Below are 16516 nucleotides of genomic sequence, written 5' to 3' on the forward strand. Positions count from 1 at the left end.
TGTTAACTAAAGGAAGAGTTGGTTCATTCTGAAGTTAAACAAAATTGACAGACCCTTGTCTCAAGTAAATCAAAGAAAGAAATAGAGGACTCAAATTAGTAGAATCAGAAGTGACAGAAAAACATTGCTACAGAATCCAAAGAAATTCAGAATATTCTAAGGGAACATTTAAAGATATATATATATATATATATATATATATATATATATATATATATATATATATATATATCTCAGAGTGCTTAAAATGCACATGAAATGGGTAAGTTTTATGCCCAAGCAACCATGATTCAAACATGAATTCAACTTTTATTCAACAGCCTAAATAGACCTAAACAGACCCATGAGGAAATTCAACGCTCACAAAAGCATCTTACCAAAAAAGAAATTAAGGAAGGCTGAAAGATTACAAAAGGAGACTCCAATATGTTGGAGACCAGAATGCACCATAACTGAAGGGTAGAGGATCGGAGTCCCAAAGACCATTGAGCAGATCCAGGGGTAGCAAACTATGGTGCAGTCGGCCCTTCTACATACTCCAGTGAGTTTGGACCCCCAGGGTCTCTCAGCTGTAGCAACCAGACCTCAGATTCCTCCTGCTCCCCTGAGGTCAACATCAGGATTACTGGAACAGCATCCCATCCACCAAGCCACAGTTCCTTTGGTCAACCTGTGGACCTCAGGGAAACAAGAGAAACACAGGGATCCCAGATCCAATATGGCAGAGCAGAGAGGAATCTGCATACAAGGAACACAGTTTTAGGCAGGCCTATAAGCTGCAGCCCAGCTTTCTTCTGATTAGCCCCCACTGTTGTCACCTTGGCCTGGAGCCCTTTGGGGCATCTGCATATGCTCAGTGTTCATGACCAGTAGCAGCACCTGCACCCCAAACATCGGGGCTCCCATGCATGCACACTCCCTGACCTTCAATTCACATGCCCCCATCTGTTTTTTTTGCTCACTACATGGCCTGTTCAATGCCCTTCAAGACACTGGCATCTGAATTGCCAGCACCCATTCTTGAGCCACTGCACATTCCTCATCTTCCTGAACACTACACTAGACTCCAAAGACAGGCTGGTCCAGTCTTTGGTGCAGGTTCCAGGAACAAACAGCTAAGGCTACAGAAAACCACATGGCAAAAGTCTAGCATAAAATAACAGTCAACAAAAATCAGGACACCATGGCTCCACCAATCCCCCCCAAAAAAAAAACAATGTATATAATAATGTAGCTGTAACACAAGAAAATGACCTTAAATCTATGCTTATTCAAATATTTGTTGCATATGAAGAGGAAAACAACTAATCTCTCAAAGAAATACAGGCAAATACAACAAAAGAGAGGCCATCATAGACAGGAAACCACAATCAAACAGGTGAAGGAAATATAATTATTCATGACCTTAGAAAATTAGAATTAATTAAGAAACCACAAACAAAGAAAACTGGGGATGGAACACTTAGAAAAGTGATCGAGTACCATAGAGATAAGCATCACCAACAGAATACAAAAAATTGGGGAAAGAATCTCAGGCGTTGAAGATGTAGTTGAAGTAACTGGTAAATCTCTCAAAGGAAAGAAAAAGTATAGTTTCTGATGCAAAACATTCAAGACATCCAGGACACCGTGAAAAGATGAAACCTAAGAATAATAGCAATAAAATAAACAGATGATTCCAGGCTCCAAGGTCCAGAAGCTATTTTCAATAAAATCATAGAAGTTTCACCAACCTTAAGAAAGAGATAGCTTTAAACATAAGAGCGGCTTACAGAACACCACATATTCTAGACCAGACAAGAAAATACTTGTGCAACATAATAATCAAAACACTAAATCTACCCAATGAAAAAAAATAAAAGCAGCAAGGAAAAAAGCCAAATAAGATATAAAGGCAGACCGATCAGAATCACACCAGGCTTCCCAAAATAGACTATGAAAGCCAGAAGGGCCTCAGTGGATGTCATGCAGACACTAGGAGACCACAGATGCCAGCAAAAGTGACCCAGCAAAAGTGACCCAGCAAAAGTTACAGTCAACACAAATGGAGTAAACAAGATGTTCCATGACAAAACTAAATTTAAACAATATCTTTGCAGCATCCAGACCTAGAGAAGCTACTAGAAAGAAAACACCAACCAATGAGATAATCTAAACCCAAGAAGCACAGGATATAGATGACATCACAACAAAAAAAATCAAGAAAACACAAGTACACAAACATACCATCAGCACCAATTCCACAATAATAAGAGCGAACATTCATTGGATTTTAATATCTACCAACATCAATAGACTAAACACTACAAGAAAAAGACATATTCTAACAGAATGGTTACAGAAACAGGATTCAACATTCTGCTGCAAACATGAAACACTTCAGCCATAAAGATAGACACTAACTTGAAGTAAAGTGCTAGAAAAAGATTTTCCAATCAAATAGGCTGAAGGAGCAAGTGGCAGTAGCATCCTAATATCTAATCAAATAGGTTTTTAAAAAATATTAATTAAAAAAGATTGGGAAGGATACTTCAAATTCATCGAAGAAAAATCCACCATTAGGACATCAATATCTTGAAAAACTATGCCCCACATACAAGGGCACCTGCACTGTAAAAGAAACATTCAAGCTGAAATCACACATGAGTCCCAACTTAGTAATAGTGGGAGACTTCATCACCACACTCTCACCAATTGACATATCATTGAAACAGAAGCTAAATAGTGATAGTGAAGATTACAGAGGTCATGAATCAAATGGATCTAAGGGATTTCTACAGAAATTTTCACCTAGACACAAACAAATATGCTTTCTTCTCTGCACATCACGGATCCTTCTCCAAAACTGACCACAAAGTCAGGAACAAAGCAAATCTCAAAAGATACAAGAAGACTGACATAAGCCTTGAATCCAATCACACTACCATGTTCTAGAGCTGGACCTCAGCTATGACAAAAAGAGCAAAATACCTGCACATATATCAAACCTGAACAACTCTCTACTCAATGACAGGTGTGTCGTGGAAGAAATAAAGAAAGAAATTAAAGATGTTCAAGAATTAATTGAAAATGAAGGTGCAACATACCGAAACTCCTATGACAAAATGAATGCTGTGCTAAGAGGAAAGTTCATAGTTCTTCATAAAGGAACTTGAGACATCTCATACATGCAATTTAATGACACACCTGAAAGATCCAGAAAAAATACAAAAGATACAGACACACCCAAGAGGAGTAGATGGCTTTAAATAATCAACCTCAGTGCTGAAATCAATATACTAAAAACAAAATGATTCAAAGAATCAACAAAACCATGAGCTGGTTCTTAGAGAAAATCATCAAAATAGACAATCTCTTAGCTAAAGTAACTAAAAGGTAGAAAGACACTATCGAAATGAACAACATAAAAAATGAAACATGTATGTAAGGACACACACCAAGAAAATTAAAAGAAAAGTCTTACCTCAAAAGTCTATATGTCACAAAAATTTTAAATCTATATGGAATACACAATTTTCTTAATAGAGTCCACTTGCCAAAGTTAAATCAAGATCAGGTAAATAAATTAAATAGTCCTATCTCTACTAAGATAATAGACACTGTAATAAAAAAATCCCCATCAAAAAAGCCCAGGTCCAGATGGTTTCGGCAAAGAATTCTACCAGACCTTCAAAGAAGAGGAAATACCAATATTCTTCAAACTATTCCACAAAATAGAAACAGAAGGAACATCACCAACCTCATTGTATGAGGCCACAGTCACATTGATACCTAAACCACACAAAGATCCTACAAAGAAATGAACTTCAGACCAATATTGCTTATGATCATTGGTGCAAAACTACTCAGTAAAATTCTTGAAAACTGAATCCAAGAATACAACAAAAATATTATCCACCATAACCAAATAGGCTTCATCCCAGACATGCTGGGGTGGTTCAGTCTACAGAAATCTATCAATGTAATCCACCACATAAACAAACTGAAGAGAAAAAAAAAGACATGATCATTTCCCTACATGCCAAAAAACATCTGACAAAATCCAACACCCATTAATGTTAAAAATTTAGGAGAGATCAAGAATAGAATGCACATACCTAAACATAGTAAAAACAATATGCAGCAAGCCTATAGCCAACATCAAACTAAACAGAGAGGAACTTAAATCTATCCCACTGAAATCAGGCACGAGGCACGACTGCCTGCTCTCTTGATATCTCTTCAACATAGTATGTGAAGTCATATATCACACTGCAAGGAATTTAACCTATGGTAGCACTAGATCTCAGAATATAACGAATATTTAATCTTTCAACATTTTAGTGTTTTCAATAAATCATAAAATGTTTTGTTTGTTATCCAGTTGTCTAACGGTTGGCCTTTTTGAATTTGATAAAAAAATAGTAGATTCTCATCGTTATATTAATGTATTTTCATTTTGACTTTTTACTTTCTTATGAAAATTTTCATTTTAAAAAGAACATAATTATCTCACTATACCTCTTCTTGTTCTTTGCCAAGAACATCTTCTTGAGCCACTTTATATCTATTCTCTCTCAAATTCATGGCCTCTTGTTTATTATATGTTTAGTTGTGTGTGTGTTTGTTTGTATTAAAAATAAAACATGCACATGCCATATGAAGTTACTTGTCTATGTTAACACACATTTGACCATAACCCTAAACAGGCAACCATATTTTTATTTACATCAACTTTCTTTTTCTACTATTGTTGATACTGAAGATAACAAATGTAAGTGTTGTAAATGCAGTTCAATTTCTCATGCATTCAGGAAACAATCACACATGTACTTTTCCTGGAGTTATCTTCAGGCAAACATCATTAGGTTTGTTTATTGCAGAAATAAAAATCAATTCTGGACCAGTGGAGATCTCACAATTAATGGGGAACCTATACCATGGAGATAGCCATGTCATGCACCAAAAGGCAGGTTTTTTTTTAAGTAGTTTTCATATGACACAATAGCAAGAGAATTGCCACTCAAATCTTCACACATTTTGTGGCATCAGCAGTGATTACTAATGGATTCAGGGATGAGGGAAAGAGACATGGAGAATAGCATTGCATTATGACACCATAGTCAGTTTGTAACTTTCCCCTTCTACATTCCCAAGCAGTTGAGGATAGGTGTTATTTTTCTACCTGTCTGGTTGGAAATGTGCCACTCCGGACAAAATACACAAGAAAAACAGCAAATGGGTCTTTCTTCTTGTAGAACTTTCCAGAATCCTGGGCCACAGCTCTGTGTACATACAGATTGAGGAGTCTGAAGGCAACACAGAAAAACTGGTCATAATATTGAACATTAATTTAAAATACTTTAGGCTAAACAACTTAAATGTACATACTCTATGTAAAGTGTATGTATTTTTTGTGTGTGTTTAAGTTTTTTATAATTTTTTATTTTTTTATATTAATCACAAGCTCAGTATCCAAGTGGGTTACCCTAGCAAAGGGAACAGTGACTATCTCTGACATGAACTCAATGACTGGCTTTTTGACCTCCCTCTTCCCTCTGAGGGAGGAGCAGCCTTGGTAGGTGACAGACGAGGACATTGCAGCCAGTCCTGAAGATACCTGAAAAGCTAAGGTCAGATGGAAGTGGAAGAGGACTTCTCCTATCAGTGGACTTGGAAAGGGGCAAAGAGGAGATGAGGGAGGGACAGTGGGATTGAGAGGGAATGAGGGAGGGTTTATGACTGTGATACAAAGTAAATTATATGTATTTAAGGGGAACTCCGAGGTTATCATATGTGAGTGTAGAATGGAGATTTGAAGTTAGCTCACTTCCTATTATTAAGTGTTCAACAACCATTTATGGTGATCAAACTGTGACTCACTTCTGCCTTACCTATGTGAAATGTATAAGGCATCCACATATTCTCGCCTCTGAGGCAGCAACTCAGAACTCATTTATTGTATGAATTATGGAAGGGTTTGATTGTCAGACAGAAAACCTAACACTCTTGCCTCATCTGTTTCTACCTTTACATTTCCAGTCATGTATTAAAACCCACACACTCTGATTCAGCTGAAAAAGGAAGCTCAATTTTCTCATGAAAGATTGTTTGGCCATTGGTGAATTATAATATATTTCTGTGATGTTTACCCATGACTCCCAGTGGTAGGAATTATACTGTACCTTTCCTTTCAAACGTTAGAGACATCATCACATAGGATTTTTACCAATTGCATTCTTAGTTAATCACAATAACTACTAAACTAATACAGTTTTAGTTCATTATATTTTAGAAATTGTGTAGGACAGGAAATATTTCTATCTTTCCTTAGACATCTCATCTGCCTTGATTTGGATTCAGTTTCTGTCTCATAAATATGTCTATATTAACAGTATTATGCTTGTAGATAACTGGCTCAGCAGTTAAGAGTGCACATCGCTCTTGCATAGAAATATGAGTTCAGTTCCAAACATACGTATTGGGCAGCTCATATACATTGGTTCCAGAAATGTCTTTTATCAAAATCCATAATTATTTCTTGTTTATGCTACCTCAAAATCTTGTAAAACTATTGATATGCTTGTGTTGGAGTTGTGTGAATGGAAGGATGCATTGAGCTTCAGCTTGCCTGTATAATTAACATATGTGACTATATAGATAAGTTTGTATCCATGTGTGTGTTATCATGTGTGTGTGTTTACATGTGGTAACACCCACAAACATGCCTATATATAACCATGAACACTCATTCATTCATTCATTGCATCATCAATGAACACAAGCATTCAGGTTCAATTCATCTAATTCTAGCTAAGGAATTAGCTGACATTATGTGTGCGTCTGTAGGTGTACTTATTTGTGTATGTAGACATTATATATATTTGAAATACTGGTTTATTTCAGATTTAAAGTCATCATACAGAAATAAAGGGATTACTACGTATATAATGCTCTTGCCACATAAGCATGAAAGTCTGAATTTAATCATGATGAAGGGATGAAAAGAAAGTTTGGGTGCAAAAAATATGCCTGTAATCCAAGCTTTATGATCATGAAGACAGAGAGAGTACATAGGTAATACTGTCCACTGAGCAGAGCAAAATCAGAAAGTAAGGGTTTCAGAAAGATATCCTATTTAAAAAGAAAGTGGACAGCAACTGAGGAAGATAATCACAGTTAACTGTGGCCTTAACCAGCACATGTGTTCATATGCATGAATACCCACAAACAAACTCACAGTCACAACAGAGCTAAGAGCTTGAAATTTCACAACAGGAACTCAATGACTGGCTCTTTGGTCTCCCCACCCCCGAAGGAGGAGCAGTCCTGTTAGGCCACAGAGGAGGGCTTTGCAGCCAGTCCTGAAGATACCTGATAAAACAGGATCAGATGAATGGGGAGGAGGTCCCCCCTATCAGTGGACTTGGAAAGGGGCACGGTGGAGATGAGGGAGGGAGGGAGGGACTGGGAGGAAATGAGGGATTGGGACACGGCTGGGATACAGAGTTAATAAAATGTAACTGATAAAAAATAATAATAATAAAAAAAGAAATTTCACAATATATATTACACAATCAAGTTTATAATTCTTTACAAATAATTCCCTTTATATTAAATGCTGAAAATTTTTCCAACCTGATTAAAATTGCTTGGCCATTGAATCAGAACTTCATTGATGAAAAAGCCTTGGTCTTGTGGACTCTTGAAGACAAATTCTCCCACTTTAAGTATTAATGAATTTTGCTTACTATATGCAATAAAGTTTTGTATATCATATGTTTCCATGACATTCTTGTTCTCATCAAAGCTTATTTCATCTCCAGCAGCATTTGTCACTTTAATTTTCCTCAAAAATGGATGCAGCTGAAGAGAGACAAAATTTTATATGAGTGGCCCACACAGATTACTGGTTGACCTTTAAGAGAAATTCATTTTCCCTCTCTCTGATATGGGTTTCTTTTTAAAGGTGCTTAGTTTGTTTAGGAGTCTCCCCAGTTGTATAGCAAGATTAAAATTATTCCCCTTTGAAGTAATGCTAGAGTTACTAAACACAAGTAGAAATATCATTTATGAGAGAGAAGATAGTATAGTGTGTAACGTGTCCTTAGTTGGAAAAAGGTCCTGTGTCTTTCTCCAGCACCAGAAAAAAAATATTTCCATTTAAAAGATGGATATTTGAAGAGGATTCAAAATGGTGGTGCCCAGTCCACATGGTTTCTGAGTGCTAGGACTCTAGTGACTCCACAGCAAGTAAGAGGCTGTGCTGTGGACCCCAAAACACCAATGTCTATGCTTCTCAGCTTTAACGTACACTAGAAGGAAAACTCCAAGCAAATAAAGTTAACCACACCCAAGAAAACAAATAAGATATAAAAAACACCATTGCTGCAAAACCAAAAGGAGAGAAACACAGAAACTCACTACAACCATAAAAATCAAAATTACCAGCACTAGCAAACATTAGTTATTAATATCACTCAACATTAATGGATTCAATTCCTCAAAAAAAAAAAAAACAAACACAGACTAACAGAATAGATGCATAAGTAGGACTGCTGCAAACAAGAAACACATCTTAACAAAAAAAGAGGACATTACCTCAGAGTGAAGGGCTGGAAATAGCTTTTTCAAGGAAATGGACCCAAGAAGCAAATTGAAAGAAGCCATCCTGATATCTAATAAAAATAAACTTTTAACTGAATTTACTCAAAAGATATGGGAAAGGATGCATATCATAGTAAAAGGATACATATCATATCAAAAATCCACCAAGATGATGTTTCAATTCTGAATATTTTGCTTCAAACACAAGGGCACCTACATTTGTAGAAGAAGCATTACTAAAGCTTAAATAATACACTTATATGTCCACAGTAATAGTGGGAGACTCCAAAACACCACACTAACCAAAGGACAAATCATGAAAACAGAAACTAGATAGAGAAACAATCAAACTAACTAATGATCAAATCAAATGGATTCAACAGATATTTACAGAATTTTCACCCAGACAAAAAAGGATATACCATCTTCTCAGCACATCACAGAAACTTCTTCAAGATTGCCCATTAACTTGGTCAGAAAGCAAGCCTCAACAAGTATAAGAAATTTGTAATAACACCTTGTATTTTATCAGACCATCATGGATTAAAGCTAGAGTTCAATAACAATGGAAACAATAGAAAACCTATAAAACTAATGGAAACTGAATGACTCAGTAATCATTGGGTCAGGGAAGAAATAAAGAAAGAAAATATAGATCTTCTAGAATTCAGTGAAAATGAAGAGACAACATACCTAAACTTCTGGGACACAATGAAAGCAGTGCTAAGGAGAAGGAAGGTTCATAGCATTAAGTGCCTTTCTAAAAAGAATTACGGAATTCTCATAGCAGCAATTTAAAAGTACATGTAAAAGCTCTAGAACAGACTGAAGTAAACATCTAAGAGGAGTAGACAGGAGGAAATAATCAAACTCATAGCTGAAGTTAGTGTCAAAGAAAAAAAAATGGGAACAATACAAAGAATCAGTGAAACCAAGAGCTGTTTTTTTGAACATCAACAAGATAGACAAAGCTCTAGAGAAGCTAACAAAAAGGGAGAGAGATAGTATCCCAATAAACAAAATCAGTTATGAAAAGGGAGTGTAACTCCAAAGAATCATTAGGTCTTATTTCAAAAGACTGTATTCTACAAGTTTGGAAAATCAAAAGGAAATGGAAGATTTTCCTGATATATGTCACTTGCCAACATTAAATTAAGATAAGGTAAGCAGTTTAAACAGTCCTATAACCTCTAAGAAAATAGAAGCTGTCATCAGAGGTCTCCCAACCAAAAAATCCCAGAGCCAGATGGTTGTAGCATGGAATTCTACCAGACTTCCAAAGAGGACCTCATTCCAACACTCCTGAAACTATTCCACAAAATATAACAGAAGGGATATTGCCAAATTCATTCTATGAGGCTACAGTCACTCTAATACCTTAAACCACACAAAGACCCAACAAAAAAGAAAATTTCAGAGCCATTTCCCTTACAGACTTATATGGAAAAGTACTCAATAAAATACTAGAAAACCAAACCAGGATCACATCAAATACATCATCCACCATGATCAAGTAAACATCATCGCAGGAATGTGGGGATGATTCAACATATTTAAATCCATCTCTGTAATTCACTGGAAGAAAAAAATAAACATGTTTATCTCATTAGATGCAAAAAAAATGCCTTTGATAAAATCAAGCACCACTTCATGATAAAAGTTCTGTAAAGATCAGGGTTACAAGGCCCATACATAGACATAATAAAGGTAATATACAGCAAGCAGATAGCCAAAATCAAATTAAATGGGGAAAAATTCAAAGCAATTATACTAAAATCAGGGACAAGACAAGGCTGCCCACTCTCTCTATGTATCTTCAATGTAGTACTTGAAGTTATAGCTAGAACAGTAGTATAACTAAAAGAGATCAGGGGGTCCAAATTGGAAAGGAAGAAGTAAAAACATCCCTATTTACAGATGATGTACTATTATATATAAGTGACCCCAAAAGTTCTACCAGAAAACTTATACAGCTGATAAACCACTTCAGAAAAGTGGTTGCTTTAAAATTAACTCAAAAGATCAGTAGTGGCCTGAATACAAATGAGAAATTGGCTGATAAGAAAATTGGGGAAATAGCATCCTTCAGAACAGCCAGAAATAATATCTTGGTGGAACTCTCCCCAAGCAAGAGAAAGACTTCTGTTACAGGAACTTCAAGTCTCTGAAAAAAGAAACTGAAAAGATATCAAAAGATGGAAAGAGCTCCCATGCTCATGGCTCGGTAAAATTAACATAGCAAAAATGACCATATTAGCAAAAGCAATCTATATATTTAATATAATTCCTATCCAAAAAACAACACAATTCATCACAGACCTTGAAAGAACAATTCACAATATTATATTGAAAATAAAAAATAATAATAATAACCCAGCATTTCTGTGCAATAAAAGAACTTCAGGCCACAGAGGAAGACAATGCAGTCAGTCTCGATGAGACCTGATATGCTAGGGACAAAGGGAAGGGAAAAATGACCCCCCATCAGTGGGCTTGAGGAGGGACATAAGAGGAGATGAGGGAGGGAGTGTGGTGCTGTGAAAACACATGCTGACAAGGACGTGGAGAAAAATAACCCTCCTCTATTTTTCATGGGAGTACAAATTTGGACCACTATTTTGCAAATCAATCTGGTGCTTTCTCAGAAAATTGGGAACAGTTCTACCTCAAGAACCATCTATAATCTTCCTGGACATATAACAAAGATACTTCACCATAAATGGACATTTGCTCAACTGTATACATTAAGCTTTATTTGTAATAGAAAGAATCTGGGAACAAATAGGTGTTCCTCTACCAAAGAATGGGTAAAGAAAATATGGTACATTTACACTACTCAGCTATTAAAATCAAACAAATCATGAAATTTGTAGGCAATTGGGTGGAAATAGGAATGATCATCCTGAGTGAGGTAACCCATGGACAGAAAGACACATATGCTATGTATTCCCTTATAAGTGGATATTAGCCGTATAATAACCACACTACTAATCATGGACCTAAAGAAACTAAGTAACAAAAAGGGCTCAAGGTAGGACCTTCTTAAATCTCACTCAGATGGGGAAATTAAATGGACAGTGAAAAAGGAAATATAGAGGGAATTGGACAGGAGAGGTTGTGTGGAGTGAGATGAGGGAAAGCAGATATGAGGAGAATTGGGAGGCAAGGTTTAAGGGCCTGGAGACAAAGGGTGAAAGAAGGTTGGGGAAATCATTGAGACAAACTGTTGAGATGGGTCAGGCTACAGGCTACAGGCTACAGGGAGGATATGGGGATGTCTCTAGCTGAGCCTGCCATCAGTGTGGGAGTTGAGAGTGTAGAAAGCCCCCTTCTAGCCAGGAAGGACCTATAGTGGTGGGAAGGAAATACCAATTTACCTAAAAACCTCCCAAACAAAATTTATCTTAACTCCATGATGGACAAAGACAAAGATACAGTAGGTCTGATGGAATGAAAAATTAATACCTGCCCCAATGTGACACCCACCCCATGGGAGATAGCCAATCCTTGACAACATTAATGATATGTGCTATGTTTAGGGACAGGAGCCTAACTTAACATTTCTCTAAGAGCCTCCTCACCCTTAGCAGTTAATCGAATCACATGCTGAGACTCACAGTCCAGCATCTCACAGAGCTTGAAGAGTCTCATGTAAGAGTGGTTGGGAAGGATAGAAGGAACCCAAGTGGACTAGAATGCTGCAAGAATACAGAGTAAAGTGACCTACATCCACCGGGGCTTTATACTTGGAATGGAACTAGGTGCAATACATATATGTAAATGATGGGATGTTGGATCTTCATGTGGGTCCCTTAGTAAGTTGAGCAGTTGTACCTTAGTAAGTTGTGAGTAGCCATGTATGTGCTAACAACGACACTTGGGTCCTCTGCATGTGCAGCAAGTACATGTAACACTGAGTCATCCTCCAGTATGATTCAATTACATATCTAACTTAATACAATGGGTAAACAGTTCAGCTACTGAGACATGATATTGTGTTACCTAATTAACAATGTGTGTTATAAAGGTTGCTTAGGTGCTAAGTTATTTGTACACAGGACATACTAACTTAGATAATATCACATCTCTAGAAAGCTATATTCACAAACTGTGTCAGTGTTTATGCCAAATATTATTGTTTTACATGATACTCTAAATTACACAGTGCACTCTATGTTCAGAATTCATTTTATTTATTTTTGAATGGATTTAAAGTCCAATTGACTTGTCCAACAAACTTCTTCATGGCACCCTATTTGAATGTGACCATCAAGGCTCATGTATATAAATGAATCCCATGTTTATATCTTGTCGGTTTAAAACCCAAATACATCCATCTACCACTAATACACAGAGATAGTGCCTAAGCTTATGAGCACTGTGTTCTAACATTTAATAATAGAAACACAGTCTTGGTTTTTCCTTCATTTTAAGTAATTAAGAATGAAGAAACTATAAAAGCCATTACTTTTCAGTTACTTATGTCACTTGCACAGGCTATTAATTTTATGGTCTTCTGTCATTAAATATAGATTGAATTTTACGTGAAATAGCAGCTTTGGATATGGTCATTATATCTAAAGCTTATTTCAATGGGTATATTCCAAGAAAATACAAATTTTGATTATTGAACTTGCTATATTTTGACATTAATCACATATTTATATTCAGAATTTCATGTTAGGTTAGGAAACATTTGTTTAAACACATTCTAATTTAATGTCTTCAAATCTGTGCTTTCAGTTCCAAAATCATGTCAGATAATTGTAGACATATATAGATATACTATGACAAACCCTTTTGCATTTTAAAATATTCTTTTAATTATAAGAAGAAAATGCTTTCTTGGTTAACCACAATAAATTGCTTACCAATAATATGTGATCCTGGTGATTCCCTTGCTTATGAATGAGGCTTACCTGCCATGGTAGAATCTCACCCTTGTTTCTGTCATCCATAGGTCCCATTTCAGTTTTGGTCAACAGCATTTTATGGAGGGCATGGGCCACTGCATATACTGCATTCCATATAGAATAGCTGGGCTCAGAAGTAGTCATCACATCATTTATTTCATCCCCAGTCTTTAGGGAAATATTTGCTGGACAGGGTTTAAATTTTTCACATAGAAAACCAAGAGGTGAACAATCAAAATTGTCAACCCAGAATTTAGAGAAGTAAGAATCTCCTGGGTACTGGGAGGGTGTAAGTGCCTCAAGAAAGTGCTTGAAGCCAGGGATACTTCTCCTCTTTGAAAACGAGAAGCTTCCTCTGAAAGCATATATCCAAAAATTCCTGTCATTGAATGTAGATTCTAAATATGTCAGGTGTTGCTTTGCCATGATCCACACCTTTCTTCTTAAAAATTTTTTAATGTATGGGAGAGAGATCACCAAGTCATCTATATTACCATAGAATAAAATCACATTTACTTGTATATGTTGGTACAAGTTCAGCAATCCATAATCATATATTATTCTATATTTTGAGTTATCAGACAGTTTTTCTGTAAAAGCCACACAGATATCTTCTGATCCAATCTTTACTGTCAGGTCTGAGAGAAACTCCCTTCCTCTCCCATCATCAGACACAATGACCCCCAGCCACTTCCAGCCAAAGTGGAGCAATAAAGAGATCAACCCTTGGGTTAGAGCTCTGTCTTTAGGAGACATCTGATAAAGGGTTGGGAATGTATCTTTGTCACTTAGCATGGAATCAAAGGGACCATATGTGACCTGAAGAAGAAAAGGGAAAAAAAAGGTGATTATAAGTTTTATGTATTTGGAATCATCATCACCTGGAGGGAGGAAGTGAGTTCGTACTTTGCATATGAGAATCAAAGAACTGCTTATTGGTGAAGAGGATGTCTTCTCTGAGATTAGCTTGTCTCTCTGATCACATGATGGAATATGTCTTTTTTTCCTAATACTATGATCTCCAACATTACTCAGATATCTGAAGTAAACAATATTCTGTTCACTGTCTTTGAAAGACCTGATAGATCTCCCTTGTTGCAATACAATGAAACTGAGTATCTGATGTAGTGAAAGACTGCAGAAAACATTACCATGTACTTTCTGGTCACATAACACCATATTTCTCAGAACCATCAGCTTTAGGAAAGCAAATACAGAAAGAGACTAACAAAGTTTTTAGAGATTCATTTACCTAAGTTAAAATGGTGCAGGTTGTGAAGATCTGAAATCACATTGCCAGGGGTTATTGCATCATCCCTGTCTAATGATAGATTTGACTGAGACAAAACTCTGAAACAGATGTAAACTATTGTGTGTTTCATTTTTTTTTAACATTAGGATAAAATACATTTACAAATTATTTAACTGAGTGATAACAATCAGAGTTACACTATGGGTTTTATAATCTTGATTATTCCTGACCCTTGTGCTCACAGAGTATTTTCTTTGCATGTAGTAATGCCTGCTGATGGATGCCTTTATTCAGTGTATCCTTGAAAGAGTCAATTGTGGCAATCTATTTAAGTGTTTGGTCTCTGTGAGTGCTATTCTGAGATCTACTTTCCTGCATGAGATCGTTAATTCCTTGATTTAACATCAGATTTTCATCAGTGATGACCTTGAAGATTGTTCTAAATTTAGTTACATGTCCCAGACTTTCTTTTTTTCATACATCAGTATTGACAACTGCAGGAATTCTGAGATGGTTATATGCTTTCTTTGGTACTTAGGTATCTTTGTTGTACAATTTGACTTATGACAAAATGCAGCCTGAGTATCCACAGTATATCTTCCAGTGTTTGACAATAGAGTCATGGTTTCCACTAAGTGATCTGCTTAGAAATTTTCAGAATGTACTGAGCATGATTTTTACCACACTCTTTCTACTGTTAACCATTGCCATATGAAAGTAATATATTCACTTCTCTTTTAAATCTGCCTATCCTAAACATAAAACACTTCTCTGTTTTCTTTTGTTTGTGTTGTTTTGTCAGGTTTGACCTGTGATTGTGCACAAAAAAATACTTCCCTAACTTACTTGTGGGACTTTGTAGAGCTCTGAAAGTGTTCCAATTGCAGCAGAAAATTCTGACTTGGTTCCTGAAATGATTTCTAGAGCTTTGTGTTGTGTTTTGCATTTGTAGTTAGGAACATACTCTCTTATTCCAGACATCAACATCAAAAGGCCCTCTAAGGTTCTTTTGTTAGAATTAAAGGCATTGTAGACATGAAAACCCAAGGTCACATTGGGAAGCAGTTGTGTGTCCTTATTGATCTGACCAATGGCAAAGTATAAGGTCAGCAAATATAGATAGTTTCTGCATTTTGGTCTAAACAGAAGAACAGAATGATGAGTGTAGTCAGTCCATTTTTTTTCAGAAACTCTTTATCAAATTCAGGAACCTAGAAGTGTTAAACCTTGACTTTTACTGTGACATGTACAGCTTTTGTGAATAAGCCCCTGATGAATCAGGAACACCATGGAATGGCTCCTAAACTCTCAGAAATTGAACTATAACTAATAATGGTTTCCTTGCTGTAGATTTTGTGGATAAAGTGTCAATTTTTATGTCCTGTGACTGCTGACTATATAGGTGCTTATGATGTTTTCCTTTATGGAAGCATTGGGATACGGAAGAGTCACTAAGGTGTTCACTAGGAATGTGAATAAGAGCTTCATATTCTTTTGTTTTGCAATTATTCATTTTTGTACTCACTTACAAAAATTGTAACAACTTTGTATGCACTCTTAGTGTTAAAGTGTTGCACTGAAGGATGGATAGACGTCCAGGCATCTAGGCACACTGACCCCTTTTGTACAAAGAAGAGCATCAGTCTCAGTGCCCACAGGATGTCCTGGAACCATCTGTAGCTCTAGGACATGAGATCCCTTTTGGAATTTAAGACCACCAGGCACACATGTTGTATTCACACAAGAAGGCAAACACTCAAGTACA

At 36.3% G+C, this 16516-nt stretch overlaps 1 long non-coding RNA gene across 2 annotated transcripts in view; it reads right to left on the reverse strand.

The window, feature by feature from the left end:
- The window catches only part of LOC132650776 (uncharacterized), a 37400-nt gene extending 28226 nt beyond the window's left edge, over positions 1-9174 (reverse strand). Inside the window, exons 1-2 of one of the 2 annotated variants that reach the window (XR_009588894.1) lie at positions 7618-9174; positions 5165-5288 (exon numbers count right to left, since the gene is read on the reverse strand). This is a non-coding gene — a long non-coding RNA (uncharacterized LOC132650776). The remainder of the gene's footprint in view (positions 1-5164; positions 5289-7617) is intronic. The other variant, XR_009588895.1, reaches the window with a different exon arrangement.
- Between the last annotated feature and the right edge of the window lie 7342 nt (positions 9175-16516).

The sequence above is a fragment of the Meriones unguiculatus genome, assembly GCF_030254825.1.
Source record: "Meriones unguiculatus strain TT.TT164.6M chromosome 13 unlocalized genomic scaffold, Bangor_MerUng_6.1 Chr13_unordered_Scaffold_33, whole genome shotgun sequence".
NCBI lineage: Eukaryota > Metazoa > Chordata > Mammalia > Rodentia > Muridae > Meriones > Meriones unguiculatus.